Source organism: Zea mays, chromosome 5 (assembly GCF_902167145.1).
Source record: "Zea mays cultivar B73 chromosome 5, Zm-B73-REFERENCE-NAM-5.0, whole genome shotgun sequence".
Lineage (NCBI taxonomy): Eukaryota > Viridiplantae > Streptophyta > Magnoliopsida > Poales > Poaceae > Zea > Zea mays.
Genome location: NC_050100.1, coordinates 154,281,747 through 154,301,955, shown reverse-complemented (window position 1 = coordinate 154,301,955; position 20,209 = coordinate 154,281,747). Strand labels below are relative to the sequence as shown.

The following is a 20,209-nucleotide window of genomic DNA, read 5'->3' as shown; positions in this document are numbered from 1 at the left end:
TCTTAGTGCTCAAGAGGGTTTTACCAATTGAAAGAAGATTAACTATACAAATTTGAAAAATACTGGCCAATTGAAAAATCCTCCTTTAAATATTTCATCATAAGATACCAATTGAAAACTTCATTTTAAACTTTGAAATTGGTGGTGGTGTGGTCCTTTTGCTTTGGGCTAATACTCTCTCCCCCTTTGGCATTAATCGCCAAAAGAGGAGACATTTGAGAGCCCTTTTTACTTTCTCCCCATTGGTACTAGTAATAAGAGTGAAGATTATACCAAGGTGGAGAGCGGTGCAGAGTGACGGCGAAGGGTAAATAATACCGATAGAGTGGAGTGGAAGCCTTGTCTTCACCAAAGACTCCATTTCCCTTTCAATCTATGACTTAGCATAGGAATAAACTTGAAAACACATTAGTCGTAGACATAAAAGAGATATGATCAAAGGTACATAGATGAGCTATGTGTGCAAAGTATCAATCAAAGTTCCGAGAATCAAGAATGTTTAGCTCATTCCTAAGTTTGGTAAAGGTTTTCTCATCTAATGGTTTGGTAAAGATATCGGCTAGTTGTTCTTTGGTGCTAACATAAGCAATCTCGATATCCCCCTTTTGTTGGTGATCCCTCAAAAAGTGATACCGAATGACTATGTGCTTAGTGCGACTGTGTTCAACCGGATTATCCACCATGTGGATTGCACTCTCATTATCACATAGGAGAGGGACTTTGCTCAATTTGTAGCCATAGTCCCTGAGGGTTTGCCTCATCCAAAGTAATTGGGCGCAACAATGGCCTGCGGCAATGTACTCGGCTTCGGCGGTAGAAAGAGCTACTGAATTTTGTTTCTTTGAAGCCCAAGACACCAGGGATCATCCCAAGAACTGACAAGTCCCTGATGTGCTCTTTCTATCAATTTTACACCCTGCCCAATCAACATCTGAATAACCTATTAAATCAAAAGTGGATCCCTGGGGGTACCAAAGTCCAGACTTAGGTGTATGAACTAAATATCTCAAGATTCTTTTCACGGCCCTAAGGTGAACTTCCTTAGGATCGGCTTGGAATCTTGCACACATGCATACAGAAAGCATAATATCCGGTCGAGATGCACATAAATAAAGTAAAGATCATATCATCGACCGGTATACCTTTTGATCTACGGATTTACTTCCCGTGTCAAGGTCGAGATGCCCATTTGTTCCCATGGGTGTCTTGATGGGCTTGGCATCCTTCATTCCAAACTTGGTAAGTATATCTTGAATGTACTTGGTTTGGCTGATGAAGGTGCCCTCTTAAAGTTGCTTCACTTGAAATCCTAAGAAATACTTCAACTACCCCATCGTAGACATCTCGAATTTTTGAATCATTATCCTACTAAACTCTTCACAAGTAGATTTGTTAGTAGACCCAAATATGATATCATCAACATAAATTTGGCATACAAACAAATCATATGCAATGGTTTTAGTAAAGAGTGTAGGATTGGCTTTGCCGACTTTGAAGCCATTAGTGATAAGGAAATCTCTTAGGCATTCATACCATGCTCTTGGGGCTTGCTTGAGCCCATAAAGCGCCTTAGAGAGTTTGTAAGCATGATTAGGGTACTCACTATCTTCAAAGCCGGGAGGTTGCTCAACATAGACCTCTTCCTTGATTGGTCCATTGAGGAAGGCACTTTTCACGTCCATTTGATAAAGCTTAAAGCCATGGTAAGTAGCATATGCAAGTAATATACGAATTGACTCAAGCCTAGCTACGGGTGCATAGGTTTCACCGAAATCCAAACCTTTGACTTGTGAATATCATTTGGCTATAAGTCGGGCTTTGTTCCTTGTCACCACACCATGCTCATCTTGCTTGTTGTGGAATACCCACTTGGTTCCTACAACATTTTGGTTAGGGCGTGGAACAAGATGCCATACCTCATTCCTCGTGAAGTTGTTGAGTTCCTCTTGCATTGCCAACACCCAATCCAAGTCTCTTAGTGCATCCTCTACCCTGTATGGCTCAATAGAAGACACAAAAGAGTAATGTTCACAAAAATGAGCGACACGAGATCGAGTTATTACCCCCTTATGAATATCGCCAAGGATGGAGTTCACAGGGTGATCTCTTTGTATCACTTGGTGGACTCTTGGGTGTGGCGGTCTTTGACCCTGAACATCTTCCTTGTCTTGATCAACTTCATCTCCCTCTTGATCATTGTCCTCCTCTTGAGGTGGCTCATCTTCTTGATCTTCATTTTCATCATCTTGAGCTTGATCCTCATCTTGGGTTGGTGGAGATGCTTGCATGGAAGATGATGGTTGATCTTGTGCTTGTGGAGGCTCTTTGGATCCCTTAGGATACACATCCCCAATGGACATGTTCCTTAGCGCGACGCACGGAGCATCTTCATCATCTAACTCATCAAGATAAAATTGCTCTACTTGAGAGCCATTAGTCTCATCAAACACAATGTCACAAAAAACCTCAACTAATCCAGTGGATTTGTTGAAGACTCTATATGCCCTTGTGTTTGAATCATAACCAAGTAAAAAGCCTTCTACAGCCTTAGGAGCAAATTTAGATTTTCTACCTCTTTTAACAAGAATAAAACATTTGCTACCAAAGACTCTAAAATATGAAATATTGGGATTTTTATCGGTTAGGAGTTCATATGATGTCTTCTTGAGGATTCGGTGAAGGTAGAGCCGGTTGATGGAGTAGCAGGCGGTGTTAATCGCCTCAGCCCAAAACCGGTCCAGAGTCTTGTACTCATCAAGCATGGTCCTCGCCATGTCAAGTAGAGTTCTATTCTTCCTCTCCACTACACCATTTTGTTGAGGGGTGTAGGGAGAAGAGAACTCATGCTTGATGCCCTCGTCCTCAAGAAATCCTTCTATTTGAGAAGTTTTGAACTCCGTCCCGTTGTCGCTTCTTATTTTCTTGATCCTCAATCCGAACTCGTTTTGAGCCCGTCTCAAGAATCCCTTTAAGGTCTCTTGGGTTTGTGTTTTTTCCTGCAAAAAGAACACCCAAGTGAAGCGAGAATAGTCATCCACAATTACAAGACAATACTTACTCCCGTCGATGCTTATGTAAGCTATCGGGCCGAATAGATCCATGTGGAGTAGCTCAAGCGGCCTGTCGGTCATCATGATGTTCTTGTGTGGATGGTGGGTACCAACTTGCTTCCCTGCTTGACATGCGCTACACAACCTGTCTTTCTCAAAATGAACATTGGTTAGTCCCAAAATGTGTTCTCCCTTTAGAAGCTTGTGAAGATTCTTCATCCCAACATGGGCTAGTCGGTGATGCCAGAGCCAACCCATATTAGTCTTAGCAATTAAGCAAGTATCGAGTTCAGCTCTATTAAAATCAACTATGTATAGCTGACCCTCTAATACTCCCTTAAATGCTACTGAATCGTCACTTCTTCTAAAGACAGTAACACCTATGTCCGTAAAAAGACAGTTGTAACCCAATTTGCGTAACTGAGAAACAGAAAGCAAATTGTAATCTTAAGAATCTACAAGAAAAACATTGGAAATAGAATGGTCAGGTGATATAGCAATTTTACCAAGTCCTTTCACCAAACCTTGATTTCCATCCCCGAATGTGATAGCTCTTTGGGGATCATCGTTTTTCTCGTAGGAGGAGAACATCCTTTTCTCCCCTATTATGTGGTTTGTGCAAACGCTATCAATGATCCAACTTGAGCCCCCGGATGCATAAACCTACAAAACAAGTTTAGGCATTGTTCTTAGGTACCCAAACAGTCTTGGGTCCTTTGACGTTAGAAACAAGCACCTTGGGTACCCAAACACAAGTCTTTGATCCCTTGTGTTTGCCCTCAACATATTTGGCAACTACTTTGCCTGATTTGTTAGTAAGCACATAAGAAGCATCAAAAGTCTTAAATGAGACATTAGGTTCATTTGATGCAGTAGGAGTTTTATTTTTAGACAATTTAACATGGGTTGATTGCCTAGAGCTAGAAGCCTCATTTTTATACATAAAAGCATGATGTGAAACATTATGAGGTTTCCTAGCATGAATTCTCCTAATTTTATGCTCAGGATAACTAGCAGGATATAAAATGTAACACTCGTTATCCTGAGCTATGGGAGTCTTACCCTTAACAAAATTAGACAATTTCTTGGGGGCATTAAGCTTGACATTGTCTCCCTGTTGGAAGCCAATGCCATCCTTAATGCCAGGGCGTCTCCCATTATAAAGCATACTACGAGCAAATTTGAATTTTTAATTTTCTAATTCATGCTCGGCAATTTTAGCATCTAATTTAGCTATGTGATCATTTTGTTGTTTAATCATAGCAATGTGATCATGGATAGCATCAACATTAATGTCTCAACATCTAGTACAAATAGTAACATGATCAACGCTAGATGTAGAGGGTTTGCAAGCATTTAATTCATCAATCTTAGCATGTAACATAGCATTTTCATTTCTAAGATTGGAAATAGAAACATTGCAAACATTTAAATCTTTAGCCTTAGAAATTAGATTATCATTCTCAATCTTAAGGCTAGAAATTGATTTATTCAACTTGTCAATCTTAGCAATCAAACTAGCATTATCACTTTTAAGGTTGACAAGAGAATCATCACAAACATTTGATTTCTCAACCTTAGCAATTAATTTGGCATTTTCATTTCTAAGGTTAGAGATAGTGTCATGGCAAATGCTAAGCTCACTAGACAAGTTTTCATTTTTCTCTACTTCCTGAGCATAAGCATTTTTTACCTTAACATGCTTTTTGTTTTCCTTAATAAGGAATTCCTCTTGGCTATCCAAGAGTTCATCCTTCTCATGAATAGCACCTATCAATTCATTCAATTTTTTTGTTGCATGTTTAGGTTGGCAAAAAGAGAAAGCAAATTATCCTCATCATCGCTAGAGCTACCCTCATCACTAGATGTTGCATATTTAATGGAGGCTCTAGATTTTACCTTCTTCTTTTTGCCTTTCTTTTCCATGAGGCACTTGTGGCCGACGTTGGGGAAGAGGAGGCCTTTGGTGACGGCGATGTTGGCGGCGTCCTCGTCGGAGGAGGAGTCGGTGGTGCTTTCGTCGGAATCCCATTCCCGACACACGTGGGCATCGCCGCCCTTCTTCTTGTAATATCTCTTCTTTTCCTTCCTCCTTCCCTTCTTGTCATCGCCCCTGTCACTGTCACTAGAAATAGGACATTTTGCTATAAAGTGACCAGGCTTACACACTTGTAGGACACCTTCTTGGAACGGGGTTTGTAGTCTCTCCCCTTCCTTTGCTTGAGGATTTGGCGAAAGCTCTTGATGATGAGCGTCATTTCCTCGTTCTCAAGCTTGGAGGCGTCGATGGGGAGCCTACTTGATGTAGACTCTTCTTTCTTCTCCTCCATTGCTTTGAATGCGACGGGTTGCACCTCGGGTGTGGAGGTGCCACCTTGCTCGACAATTTGTTTGGACCCTTTGATCATCAACTCAAAGCTCACAAACTTTCCTATTACTTCCTCGGGAGACATTAGCTTATATCTAGGATCACCATGTATTAATTGAACTTGAGTAGGATTGCGAAATACGAGTGATCTAAGAATAACCTTGACCATTTCATGGTCATCCCATTTGGTGCTCCCGAGGTTGCGCACTTGGTTGACCAAGGTCTTGAGCTGGTTGTACATGGCTTGTGGCTCCTCTCCTTGGTTGAGGATGAATCGACCGAGCTCCCCCTCGATCGTCTCCCGCTTGGTGATCTTGGTCACATCATCTCCCTCGTGCATGGTCTTGAGCACGTCCCAAATCTCCTTCGCACTTTTTAGCCCTTGCACCTTGTTATACTCCTCTCGACATAGAGAGGCGAGGAGTATAGTGGTGGCTTGGGAGTCAAAATGCCAGATTTGGGCAACCTCGTCCGAATCATATGCTTCATCCCCCATGGATGGTACCTGCGCTCCAAAGTCAACAATGTCCCAAATGCTAGAGTGGAGTGAGGTTAGATGGTGCCTCATTTTATCACTCCACATACAATAATCTTCATCGTAAAAACCGGTGGTTTGCCTAATGGGACGGAAAGTAAAGGAGTACGTTTAGAAATGCGAGGATAGCATAGGGGGATCTTACTAAACTTCTTGCACTCATGGCGCTTAGAAGTGACAAACGGAGCGTCGGAGCTGGAGGTGGATGGCGACGAGGAATCGGTCTCGTAGTAGACCACCTTCTTCATCTTCTTTTTCTTGTCGCCACTCCGATGCGACTTGGAATGTGAAGGGGCTCCCTTCATTTTGTTGACGGACTCCCTCGATGGAGCCTTCCCGTGGCTTGTAGACTTGTCACCGCCGGTCACGATCTCCTTCTTGGCGTGTTCTCCTGACATCACTTCGAGTGGTTAAACTCTAATGAAGTATCGGGCTCTGATACCAATTGAGAGTCGCCTAGAGGGGGGTGAATAGGCGAAAAGTGAAATTTACAAACTTTAAGCACAACTACAAGACGAGGTTAGCATTAGGAATAAAACCGAGTCCAAAAGAGAAGGTGAAAATGAATTAACCAAGAAATAAAGCGGATGACACGGTGATTTGTTTTACCGAGGTTCGGTTCCAAAGAACCTAGTCCCCGTTGAGGTGGTCACAAAGACCGGGTCTCTTTAAACCCTTTCCCTCTCTCAAACGGTCACTTAGATCGAGTGAGCTTTCTCCTTAATCAAACGGGTCACTTAGATCCCTCACCAGGACCACCACAACTTGGTGTTTCTTGCTTGGATTACAAGTGTCTTGAGAATAAGAATGGGGAAGAAGAAAGCACGATTGCAAAAGCCAAGCGACAAGAGCGATAAATAATACACAGATCACTCTCTCTCTCAAGTCACTAATCACTAATGATCACTTGTCTTAATTGTGGAACTTGGAGAGATTTGAAGCTTTGATTGTGTCTTTGAATGGATTGCTAGCTCTTGTATTGAATGTAGAGGATTGGAATGCTTGGGTGAAGTGAATGGAGGTGGTTGGGGTTGTATTTATAGCCCCCAACCACTTCCTAGTCATTGCTCCTTTTCTGCCAACTGCGGACGGTCTGCGCCCCTGGTCCGGACGGTCCGCCCCTGCACATCAACAACTACAATCACAACGGTCAGCAGTAACGGCTATATCAACGGCTACTATGCATTAAATGTGTCGTTAGATGTCAGATAAAGGCAGTCGCGGACGGTCTGGTCGTGCACCCCGGACGGTCCGCGAGGATGCTATAATTCATTTTACCGAACCCATCACCTTCGGGTTTTTCGGTTCTTCACCGACCGGACGGTCCGCGCTTGGTCTCGGACGGTGCTTTCTTTTCCATTGGACGGTCTGTAGTGTAGACTTGTGTTTTTGCATTGGTTCTATCCGAGGCTCACCCTAGTGTCGTGGACGGTCCGCCGTAAGGGCCCAGACGGTCCGTGCTTAGATGATTTTCCAAAAAGCTTCTCCTGTCCGGAATAATCTACGGTATTCTGGACATTCGATTTAGAATAGTTGTAGATGAACTTATGCACCTGTGGAATGATCAACTAGACAAACTGGTTAGTCCACAAGGTTGGTGATGGTCGCCAAACACCAAAATCGATTATAGGAAATGTTGAGACTATTTCCCTTTCACTATGGATTCAAACTAATAGCCGATAATGATATACATCAGTTCTGGCTCAAGCAACGAACCAGTAGTGAGTTATCACTATCGGCTCAATCTATTAGACGACAATGAGGGGCCTAGTATCACTATCGGTTTGTGGTTTAAACCGGTAGTGAAAAATCCCTGTCAATTTGCAGCTTGACCCAATAGTATGGACCTTCGTTGCCATTTTTTAGATCCCTAATCATTTTTAGGTTTTTAAATTAAGAACATGTAGTTAAGGGTAATTATTGCCTATTACAAAGAAATCGATAGTAATAGTGAAGATCATTAATGCAATAATGTTTATATGTCAAGGTTTGAAAGAAGGATCGAGTAAAAAGATTTACAATAATCGGTAATAATGGGCTGGAAGTGAAGATCGGTTCTACATTAGTGAAAGTCGCCTACAAGGGGGGGCTGAATAGGCAAATCTGAAATTTATAAACTTTAAGCATAATCTACAAGTCGGGTTAGCGTTTGAAATAAAATCGAGTCCGTTAGAGAGGGCGAAAACAAATCACAAGCAAATGAAAGCGGATGACACGGTGATTTGTTTTACCGAGGTTCGGTTCTTGCAAACCTACTCCCCGTTGAGGTGGTCACAAAGACCGGGTCTCTTTCAACCCTTTCCCTCTCTCAAACGGTCACCTAGACCGAGTGAGCTTTTCTCCTTAATCAACGGGTCACTTAGACCCCTTACAAGGACCACCACAACTTGGTGTCTCTTGCTTGATTACAAGGTGCTTGAGAACAAGAATGGAGGAAGAAGAAAAGTGATCCAAGCGACAAGAACTCAAATGAACACAAATGTCTCTATCTCACAAGCCACTAAGTCTTTCGAATGAGTTTGGGACTTGGAGAGGATTTGATCTTTTGTTTTGTGTCTTGGAGTGAAGTCTAGAGCTCTTGTATTGAATGTGATGGCTGAAAACTTGGATGCCTTGAAGTGTGGTGGTTGGGGGGTATTTGTAGCCCCAACCACCAAAATGGCCGTTGGGAGGGGCTGCTGTCGATGGGTGCACCGGACAGTCCGGTGCGCCAGCCACGTCACCCAACAGTTATGGTTCGACCGTTGGAGCTCTGACAGATGGGGCCACGGGACAGTCCGGTGGTGCACCAGACAATCACTGTTACTGTCCGGTGCGCCTTTTGGCGCCTGCTCTGACTCTGCGCGCACTATCCGCGCACTATAGCTGTGTCAGCCGACCGTTGAACTCGACCGTTGCGCTGGCGACTGTTGCTCCGCTTGGCACACCGGACAGTCCGGTGCTACACCGTACAGTCCGGTGAATTATAGCGGAGTGGCTCTCCAAAAACCCGAAGCTGAGCAGTTCAGAGTTGATCTCCCTGGTGCACTGGACAGTCCGGTGCGCCAAACCAGGGCAGCCTTTGGTTGAATTTACTTCTTTTTTTGAACCCAATCTTGAACTTTTTATTGGTTTGTGTTGAACCTTTGGCACCTGTAGAACTTATAATCTAGAGCAAACTAGTTAGTCCAATTATTTGTGTTGGGCAATTCAACCACCAAAATTAGTAGGGGTGTAAATGTTATGGATATTATCCGAGCATCCGACCATCTGAAGAGACCAATTATCAGGTCGGATAGTTTTTTAGGATATTTGTAGCATACCCAGAATTTTGAATCCGGATAGTATGGTTCGGATATCAGATACGAATATGGGATGGTTGCTATCCGTCGAATTTCAGATATCCGAATATCGTTTCGGATATATCTTCCTGGATATCCAGATAGCTGTGTGCATTTTTGATGATTTTCTGAATAAAGAAATTAGTAATACACAAATAGCCTAAAGAATTCATGAAATTTTAGGGAGGCACAATATATGTCCATATATAATCCTAAAAATTGTTTGGACCATGAAATATACAAGATACCATCATTTCTTCCATTTGACTTTAACTTATTGCGTAAGTTACACGTGAAATCACTCTAAGTTTCTAAGTTTCAACTTAATCAATATTTCATTTTATCATTTTTAGTTGGTGACTTAATGTTTTATCTTATTATAGAATGTTTATTAGTCTTGGTAACTTATTTGCATTTTTTGGCCGACACTAAAATATTTTGAATTTAATTGTTTTTTGATGTTTTTTGTAGAAAGAAATTAATAATATAAAAATAGCTTTAGAAATTTATGAAATTTTACTGAGGCACAACATTTGTCCACCTATAATCCTAAAAAATGTTTGGACCTTAAAATCCACAATATGCCATCATTTATTCTATTTTAGTTTTACTTGTTGCATAAGTTACACGTGAAATCACTCTAAGTATCCAAGTTTCAACGTAATCAATTCTTCGCTTTATTATTTTCATATGGAGACTTTACGTCATCTTCTTATAGAATGTTTATTACTCTTGGTAACTTATTTGCATTTTTTGGTCGACACTACAATATTTTATGACTTTAATTGTATTTTGATGATTTTCTACAGAAATAAATAAATAATATACAAATAGCCTCAGAAATTTATGAAATTTTAGAAAGGCACAACATATGTCCACATATAATCCTTAAAAAATTGGACTAAAGGAGCAACTAAATATTTACAACAATCGTGGTATCTGTGAAATGGTGTCTTGCACGATATCCGACAAAAAATACGTTACCGACTCTATCCGTGTCTGACTAGTTCCGTATTTGATACATGACTACCCGTATTTGCATCCTAAAACATCTGTATTCACTACCGGACTCGACTTATTTTGCTGAGTGTCTCAAATACTTGGCATGGCCTTTTTACACTCAGCAAAGGCGAACACTTGACAAACATTTTATCGGCAAAGGGCTCTTTGCCAAGTGTTTTTTCGAGCATTCGACAATGACTTTGCCGAGTGTGGAAAAAGTTGTGTCTATATTACTTGTGTCTATATTACATTTTTATTCCCCACATATTATAACAAAGCGAGAGTAAATTGATTATGTAAGGCACTAAATGAATTCAAATGAAAAAGTTGTTAACTACAAAGTTGTATAATTGTTTGAGACCTACAACTTTCATTTTAAAAGTAATTTCAGACGTAATTTTTGTTGAGAAAATGACTTCAAATCAAAAGGTTGCAAACTATAAAATCTATAACTTCTTAAGATCTACAAAGTTTAATTTGGTTGTTTAGTCATTTGTTCATCCAACATGGTGGTTCTAACAAATCTTATACATCGCTTTTGTAGTTTCATATATGTAAGTTTTGTGAACAAGTTTATTTTTACTTTTTCATATGAAGAAACGACAAAAAGAAAAATTATACATCTTGACGACTTATACAACTTTGTAGTTAAAACATTTTTCATTTAAATAATTTACTGCTTCAAAATATCATATGAAAATTGTCTTTGCCTAGTGTAAAAAGAAAACACTCGACAAAGAAATTCTTTATCGGGTGCTGAAAAGAAAACACTCGACAAAGAGTTCCTTTGTCGAGTGTCCAAAAAAAGCACTCGACAAATTACTTGGCACTCGACAAAGACTCGTTTTTCTGGTAATGTTATTTGTATTAGTATCCGAAGCTATTGGTATTTGAATCCAAATCTGAACAAAAATATGAAAATAAATATGGTTTCGGTGATATCCATTCGTATCCGATCTAATTACACCCCTACATCAGTGTCATAGGTCCCGGTATTGAGTCTATAACAAAATGTGTATCAAATAAAAAAGTACCAGAAACAAAAATGTGTCATAGGTCCCGGTATTTCATTTATTACCATATAATAAATCAGAGATATGGTTATACATTACACTTATGATATAGAGAAGTAAGTAGATGAGTGTGCTATATAACTTGTACATTAGAAAAGTAGCATGTAAATCTATAGAATCAATTTCTATCTCTTACCCCATGAATTTGAGATAGGCTTATATATAAACTTTAGAAACAAATAGGGCATGCGATCTGTGTTTCTACTTGGAGCAGCGGTCTTGTGCTGGGCTCTTTGGATATGTAGAAACAATTTAGTGTTTAAGAAAAAATATGTTGTTTTACTTTGCAGGTTATCCTTTCAGCAACACATTGGCTTTCGAGTTGGGTTGTTCTCCAGAGAGAGGAGGTTCAACCCCTAGTTGCAGCAGGGTCACGAATCTTGATGACGATGGCCTTGGCGTTTTTTCCAAGGCGCATGGGTGATGATCTAGGCTTCGGATTGATCGCCATTAGCTTTGAGACATTTTGGTTTGTTTTTTCTATCTGTAGTTGGCTATGTGCATTAGGCAGAGGCCAGAAATCTTGTACCAAGACGTTGTATCCCCTTGATTGTTCCAAATTAGAAAAGTCTAAAAACGAAACCCTTTATTTTGAAAAACAAAGTGCGATGAATCAGGTCCGACAATGGGTTTTCCAACAAGCTGTACAAGGAGCTCTAGGAACTCTGAATAGTTGTTTGAATACCGAGTTACATTTTCGTACGATTCATGCTAATATTGGCATTCTTGGGACCATAGAATGGAAGAGATAATTCAATTTATTAGGTTTTGAACTTCTACTTTTGTTTAGAATTTAGGCATTATTTTTCCCTTGCTTCCAAAAAAATAAAAGAAACACTAATGGCAACCCTTCGAGTCGACGAAATTAATAAAATTCTCCGCGAATGTATTGAACAATATAATAGGAAAGTAGGGATTGAGAATATCGCTCACGTAGTGAAAGTGGGGGGTTGGATTGCTCGTATTATAGGTATTGGTGAAATAATGTAAGGTGAATTAGTCGAATTTGCAGAAGGGACGAGAGGTATTGCTCTGAATTTGGAATCTAAAAATGTTGGGATTTATATTAATGGGCAATGGGGTGAGGATACAAAAGGGAAGTTTTGTAAAAGCAACAGGAAGAATTGTTTAGATACCCGTGAGCGAGGCTTACTTGGGTCGTGTTATAAATAGTCGGTTTTATTAGCGGAGAAGAAGCTGTAAATTGGGGTAATGTACTTGATACTTTTAATATAAGCTTCTTTTATCGACAAAACAGGGCCTGAGATGATATATATATATATATATATATTGAATGCACCCACCTGCAATAACACCTCGAGCACGCCTCGGCCTCCTGTATGCGCGCCTTCCTGCCCCCCGCCGCCGCGCGCCTCCCTGTCCCCACGCCACCCTCTCCCCCACTGTCGCCGAGTGCCACCCTCTCCCCCACCGCCGCCGAGCGCCACCCTCTTCCCCACCGCCGCCGAGCGCCTCCCTGTCCCCGCGCCGTCGCGTGCCTCCCTGTCCCCGCGCCGCCGCGCGCCTCTCTGTCAGCGCGCCTCCATGTCCCTCGCATTAGGTGTGATTGCAACTGCTGTATAATTCTACCCAAATATCTGTTAAAAATGTAAACACAATGATTGCAACTGCTGGTGTGTTGTAATTGCAACTGCTGGTGTGGTGTGGATGCAACTGCTGAGTTGCTCTGATGTGATTGCAAGTACTGAATAACTCTGGAAATTTTGTTAAAAAATATGATTGCAACTGCTGGTCTGGTGTAATTGCAACTGCTGGTCTGGTGTGATTGCAACTTCTATATAACTATGTCCAAAAATTTGTTAAACAAACAATGATTGCAACTGCTGTCTGGTGTAATTGCAACTGTTGGTCTGGTGTGATTGCAACTTCTTTATAACTATGTTCAAAAATTTGTTAAACAAACAATGATTGCAACTGTTGTCTGGTGTAATTGCAACTGCTGGTCTGGTGTGATTGCAACTTCTATATAACTATGTCCAAAAAACTGTTAAACAAACAATGATTGCAACTGTTGTCTGGTGTGATTGCAACTGCTTTCTAGTGTAATTGCAACTGCTGGTCTGGTGTGATTCCAACTTCTATATAACTATGTCCAAAAATCTGTTAAACAAAACAATGATTGCAACTACTGTCTGGTGTAATTGCAACTGCTGGTCTGATGTGATTGCAACTTATGTGAAGAGGTTGAGTCGTTCGTGGAGAAAGAGGGACGTGGGCGGGAAAGTGAAAAAGTTCTGTCGGGAGCGGGCGGGAGCGACGAAGACGTGCGGGAGGGACGAAGACGGACGAAGACGACCTGGGTGGGACGGTTGGCTCGGACCTGGCGCGTAGGTTCGGCCTGGGTGCATTCTCTATATTGAATGCACCCAGGTGTAATATATAAAAACAGTATATATATATATATATATATATATATATATATATATATATATATATATATATATATATAGGGACGAGGTAATGGAAGCCCTGGGCTTCCATTAGTACCAGGAAGCCCCAGCCAGGTATAGCCACGTTCCGTACCAGCGTGCGTCCCATCGGGCACGGGTTCTGACTTGGACAAATTTTAGCGTAAAACGTGAACAAAAACAGCGTAAATGATTACGAATTTTAGCGTAAATCGTAGATCTGTTTTGAAACGGCGAATGCAGCCCGAAAATTACGGCGTAAAAATCTCGCGCGTCCCATCGTGATCGGGTTCTGGCTCGGACAGATTTTAGCGTAAAACATGAACCAAAATAGCGTAAATGAGTACGAAATTTAGCGTAAATCGTATATCTGTTTCGTAACCGTAAATGGGTCCCGAAATTACGGCGTAATAATCGTGTGCGTCCGATCGTGCACGGGTTTTGGCTCAAATAGATTTTAGCGTAAAACGTGAGCTAAAACAGCGTAAATGAGTACATAATTTAGCGTAAATCGTATACCTGTTTCGTAACAGCAAATGAGGCCTGAATTACGGCGTGAAAATCGCGTGCGGCCGATTGAGCGCGGGTTCTGGCTCGAATGGATTTCAGCGTAAATCGTGAACCAAAACAACGTAAATGAGTATGAATTTTAACGTAAATCGTCCATCTGTTTCATAATAACGAATGTAGACCGAATGTATCTCTCAGCGCATGAGGTTGTCATAAAACGCATCAAGAAATTTCGTAAATTGGTGTAAGATACAACAAGTGATCTGAGGTAATTGTAGCGTAAAATACAAGCTAACCATCTACAGGAGAACTGTTTCAGATTTTGCAATAAGATATAAGAGATAATTATTCCTGTACTCAACTATGATAATATCGTATTTACATTTTAGCTGTTGGTACATACACACAAAACTCTGTTTCACCATAACACCACTGTAGCAAAAAAACGTCACATTGACCAGAGCTAGACTCACATGTAGAACTGCTTTCTGATTTCCCTCCAAACCACGTGAAAACAACCTTCACAAAGTAAAAAACTGAAGTGAAATATGCCAATAACTTTACAAATGGGAAGTTAAGATGTATGATGCCATAATCATGAGGACCTCTTGGAGGAATTTTTCTTCAGGAACTATTTTACTTAGGCAGTCAAGAATATCTTGATTCTCATCTGTAGAAACAGAAGCAGAAATCCATGGAAGAAATTTTGCCATCATGTTTACAGGGATGCTACATAAGAACTGCCATACTAAATTTGCTTGCTCTTCGTGTGAAAACTTCTTGATGAGTAACGGGAAGACCTACAAAGTTTCCAGAAGATTAGACAACACCATTATATGCCCCGTGTTCCAGCTACTAGCACTAATGCAAATTGTGAAGTTACTACAGCTTCATAATGTCTAGCCTCTTGCTCAGGAAAAAAATGTTTAAAACCACAGATGGGAGTAAACTATACAACTATGTATGCATTTTTGTCTCAAAGGTGACCATGTGTCATGCATCAAAAGAGAGGAACCAGATTGCATAAATACTATTATTATATATGTCATACAACCACTTGATATAGAAACCGAAGGTCTGCTATTATATTTCAATATTTCATCAAATTACATACAAAATGGCAAGACAAAGCAAGAAGGGAAACAAAATGTGCACATGTGAAATGCTATCTAGTAGAAGCAAACAAGGTAATGCAATAAAACATGCTTTAATGGCTTATCAAATAACTGAATTTATCCCTCATGTCCCAGCAATCATTCTTATTGGTTCTGGCATACATTAGATAATGGTCACAAGTTTAGTACTCGGACAATGGAATAAGAAAGGAAACCACTGGATATATATTTATGGCCTATTGTACTGATCAAGGATATAAGCTAAGCCATGACTCTTTCAAAGCATCTGACACCTCACACAAACGGTGTTTGGCTACACTTACTGCAACTGCGACTGCAATTTTCTTCTCTCTAAAAGTACTGTAGCAATAGCTGCAACGAACGGGGTGAAATGGAAAAACTGAAAATAGATCCATTTAGTCACGAACATTGCTTAAAGGTACTTCTATAATAAAAGGAAACATAACATATTATAGAGGCAACATCCACCTCGTAGTAAACATGGATACAATCAGAAGTTCATATATTTCAAGAACAAATAGTGGATGGATGGAAAGGCAATGCTTTATAAAAGATTTAAAAAAACAAGGAGACCAAGCTATGTAACTCCGCAAGGCAGTGAGTTTACAAAAATAGAGTGCTTGCGTAGTGCATAAAAAGTGATCCATGAGGTACCTGTAACCCGAACCATCGTCACATATCCATGAAGAGCTTGTGATATCGCCATTGCAACCAATTATACCAAGAGTTGCTCACAGAACGGCCTAAATAAAAAATTCACAGATTTCAATAATAAATCCATCGATACTTTAACTAGGGATTCAAATATTATAGACACACAGTCACTCCTCAGATATATTGATATCCTCTCTAACAAAAATGTATGGACAAACTATAGAAGATAAATAAGCGACCAAGCTAAGGTTGATCCTATGAATTTTAAGAATCTGGATAGAAAAAATTCTAGTGTTCTAGTTCTAATCCAAATGAGCTAATATATTTTATAGAGATTTCATGATACCAATATAATGGACAGTGATGAAAATGAAAGCCAAATGGTAAGAACAATGAACATGGTATATGGTTGAACATCATGATACAACAGAAGAAACATTATGTTCAAGAATCGATCAAATTAAACCAAAATGGATATCCTAATAAACGAATGGATTAAGATGTGTTCTCACTTTTAACCATCATGTACAGTAATCAGCAGCTAACGACCCCAGCCATCACGCGTGTGGACGGATGGAGTTGCCCCATCAGTTTCGTTGAAGAGCTCCGGTCCGGTCCCCGTTCTTCTCCACCTCACGCCGCCGCATCTCGCGCTCCATCTACAGCTGCTGCTCCACGCGCTTCAGCCGCCATGTCGCCTCCCGCTGGTGTGCCGCCCCTCCTCCAGCTCGCGGCAGCACTAGGCGAGCTCCGCCAGCGCCTGCCCCTACACGATCGCCATACCCAGAGGTGGCGAGGGCGCGACATCGCCAACACCGCTGGGGGCGGCGGGCTCGGAAGCCCGTACACCGCGTTGGTCGCGGCAAGCTCCATCGAGGGCCAATATTCTGTTGTGAGATCTGATAGCAGCGGCTGCGCTGAGCTGGGTGGATCTGGATCTGGGCGGGGTTGTGGTTTGGATCAGGGAGTGGCCGGCTCGGCGGCGGCGGCGTGGGTGGAGGCAAAGCCGATGAGGCGGTCGGTGCCAGGGTCGCCCACATCTGCATCCATGCTCACGTCTCTTGCAACCGCTGCCGCTGAAACCCTAGTTATCTCGCACACAGCAGCCGTCGGGAAAGGTTGGATAGAGTAGACAGTTTTATATGATGATGTTATGACGAAATAAGCATAAACTTATGTACAACAAAGCGTAAAAGGTTTACTGACAATATTGGATGACGACTGACGAGTGAGCGGTCAGGGCTTTCTCCAACTAAAGAGAGCCCAGGGCTCCTAATACTATAACTATATATATATATATATATATATATATATATATATATATATATATATATATATATAGCCCTGGGCTCTATTTAACTACAGGAAGCCTTGACCAGGTGCGCAGACCGCACCAGACCCTTTTTGGTTTATTGTACCTAACTGTGCTTACGCTAAATTATAATACGAGTTATGCTGATGTGTCTATCAGTTTATGCAAATATAGTCTGCGCATATTACGTGCATCAGGCCCACGATCCGGCCCACGCGTTCACAATTATTCAGTCCCATGCCGACACTATAAAAACACCCCCACACCGCCAGGGATTAGGTTTTAGCGGCGGCGGCGGTTCCCTCGGGCGTGCGAGCGGCGGTGATCCTGGGGGCCAGCAGCGGTGTCGCCTCGAGGCAGGCGACCGACGGTGGCGCTCCACCAGGAACGAGCGATGGTGGCGCTCCACAGGGAGCTCGCCCGCCTCGCCGCCAGGTCCGTCGCGCGCCTGCCTGCTGGGGCTGGGCTCGGCGGGAGCGGAACCGCCGAGGAGGCCGAGATGGCCGCCGCGCTCATGGACGTCGCGGCCGCCAGCGCCGCCGCCTCCGTCGCCGTGTTCTCGGTCGTCGCGTCCGTGTCTGCCGCCGCGTCGTCGTGCTCGAACAAGAAGGCCCTGACGGCCTTCGTGGCTGCTGCCTTCGCCAAGAAGCCGGAGACGCCGACGACGGCCGATGTCGCGCAGGAGAAGCACGAGGAGCTTGAGCGATGCATCGACGAGTGCGAGAGCGGCAGCGAGGTGGTGTTCAGGAGCATTGTTCGGAATAGGGTTTCGTTGCTCAACATCCATAGTCCGGCGATCTAGAGAATCGATCTCTCATATCAGTCGCCATCACAATTTAGTTAACGACTGCTGTATACTATGCTACATACGTATATATACAGTGTAAATACACGTTGAAACAATAGAGAATAAAAATATATATGTGCAGTTGGAAATAACACATAAATTCAGTCAGCATGTATAGCCACAGGGTAAATTATTAAAACTGTACTACTGTAATCATCAGGAGGGCATTATTTAAATGTTGTATGATTTACCCTGAGGCTATATATATATATATATATATATATATATATATATATATATATATATATATATATATATATGTGTGTGTGTGTGTGTCTGATCCCGCTTTCACTAGAGATTTTGATACCGGTCCTGAGAGGACATGCAACATCGATTAGATTGTAAAGTACAATATCTTTAGATATGATAACCCCGTTTATCATTATTAATGAACAACTAAATAAACAGCACTACCTATACGGTATCATTAACAAGATAGAATTCTCGTGGAGTCTGGTGAGTGATCCCGCTTTCACCGGAGATTTTACTGATTTCTATTGGCTATTTAGTTGCAACATTTAATTAATATGTTAGTCTATGAAATAGTGAAGTGAAATTTTACATTGATAAATATTGTTTTATTCTTAGTTTCATGATACTCTTGATGATGTGGCAGTGTTGGAAAGAGTGTTATGAAATAGCCATTATGATTACCCTTAATGAGTATGAGCTTGATTAGCTGACGACCAAGACAAGCGCACAAAATGGATTAAGAACACTGGACCAGGCTACCAAACAAGTTGGTGTAGTATATATATACTGCTTGTGCGAGTATATGTGTGCAGTGGCTTGCCAACTTTCCGTTTTGGACCACGCTAAGCATATATTTATGCCCGCAGCAGTGACCAGTAGCAGCGAATGTTCATTCGGATTATTCAGTTGTTGACTGCTGGGATTGCCATGTTTTTTGCACTAGTGATACGGGCAATAGCAAGCCATGGGCGGTATTCAACAACATTATCTTTGGTTTTACTTTGTTTGCTCGCCCGCGCCCGGGACGGAGTGCTTTCTCTCTCTCCCTGAATAAATAGGTTTATAGTTTAAAATTTTGTTTGAAAATAAATCAATCTTAAAGAGGCTTAATGGTCCATCAACACATTTATTTTTTTCAAAGTCTCCGTGCATTGATGGCTCCCTCTTTTATCTCCATCTTTTCTACCAATGAAAACTCAAATTCCTCAATCCATGTCATCTAAGGCCCTGTTTGGCAAAGTTGATGTTCTAAAAGCACTTTACCTTAGAAGCCGATGGACAACAGCCTATGCTTATTATCTATTTTTTAATTTATTCTAAGAAGTAGCTGAACTGATAAATTGTTGCAGAAGCGTCCTATTTAGTACAACTTCTATTTATTAAATATGTGAAGAAGCTATGGAGTAAGTTGTATCAAACATGGCCTAATGACTGAGTTTCTATATCTCATGGTTGTAGTAGATGGTATAATCAAAGTGTATCTAGAATAATCACCAAATAGTATGCAATTACTTCAATTAATGAACGGTACCGGTATGATCCTTTTATCATACTATTTTGTTCTAGCTTACTAGGAATGAGTAAAATGTAGTAGCGGTTCACGAAATTGGCACACTATGGGTCTGTTTGGTTCAGCTTTTTTCTGACCAGCTTTTCTGAGAATCTAGCTGTGGGGAGAATCTGGCTGTGTAGAGAATCTGAGTATTATTAGGATTACGTGCCGAGGAAGATAAAGGTGTCCATAGGACTCAGGATCTAGAAAGTGACGGATTCCTACTATTGCAACGAATCAACCGATTATGTGTTTATGTTGATTTTGAATGGTTTTTACCCAAACGAATTTTATAGAAGCTGACTGAAAAGCTGAGCGTTTGGCAGTCCGCAACAGCTTTTGGTGGCCAGAAGCTCCAAAAAGCTGAAACAAACGGGGGCTATGTCACTTGGATCCATGAACTCAGAAAACCAGCAAAATGGATCCTCTAACTTAGTCGGTCCATTCA

At 41.4% G+C, this 20,209-nt stretch overlaps 1 long non-coding RNA gene across 1 annotated transcript; it reads right to left on the bottom strand.

Moving 5' to 3' along the window:
• Window positions 1-14,587: 14,587 nt before the first annotated feature.
• Window positions 14,588-16,169, bottom strand: LOC109939547 (uncharacterized). The gene is made up of 2 exons (XR_002262027.2): window positions 16,078-16,169; window positions 14,588-15,087 (listed from the first exon to the last, which is right to left on the bottom strand). It is a non-coding gene; the product is annotated as an uncharacterized lncRNA (long non-coding RNA).
• Between the last annotated feature and the right edge of the window lie 4,040 nt (window positions 16,170-20,209).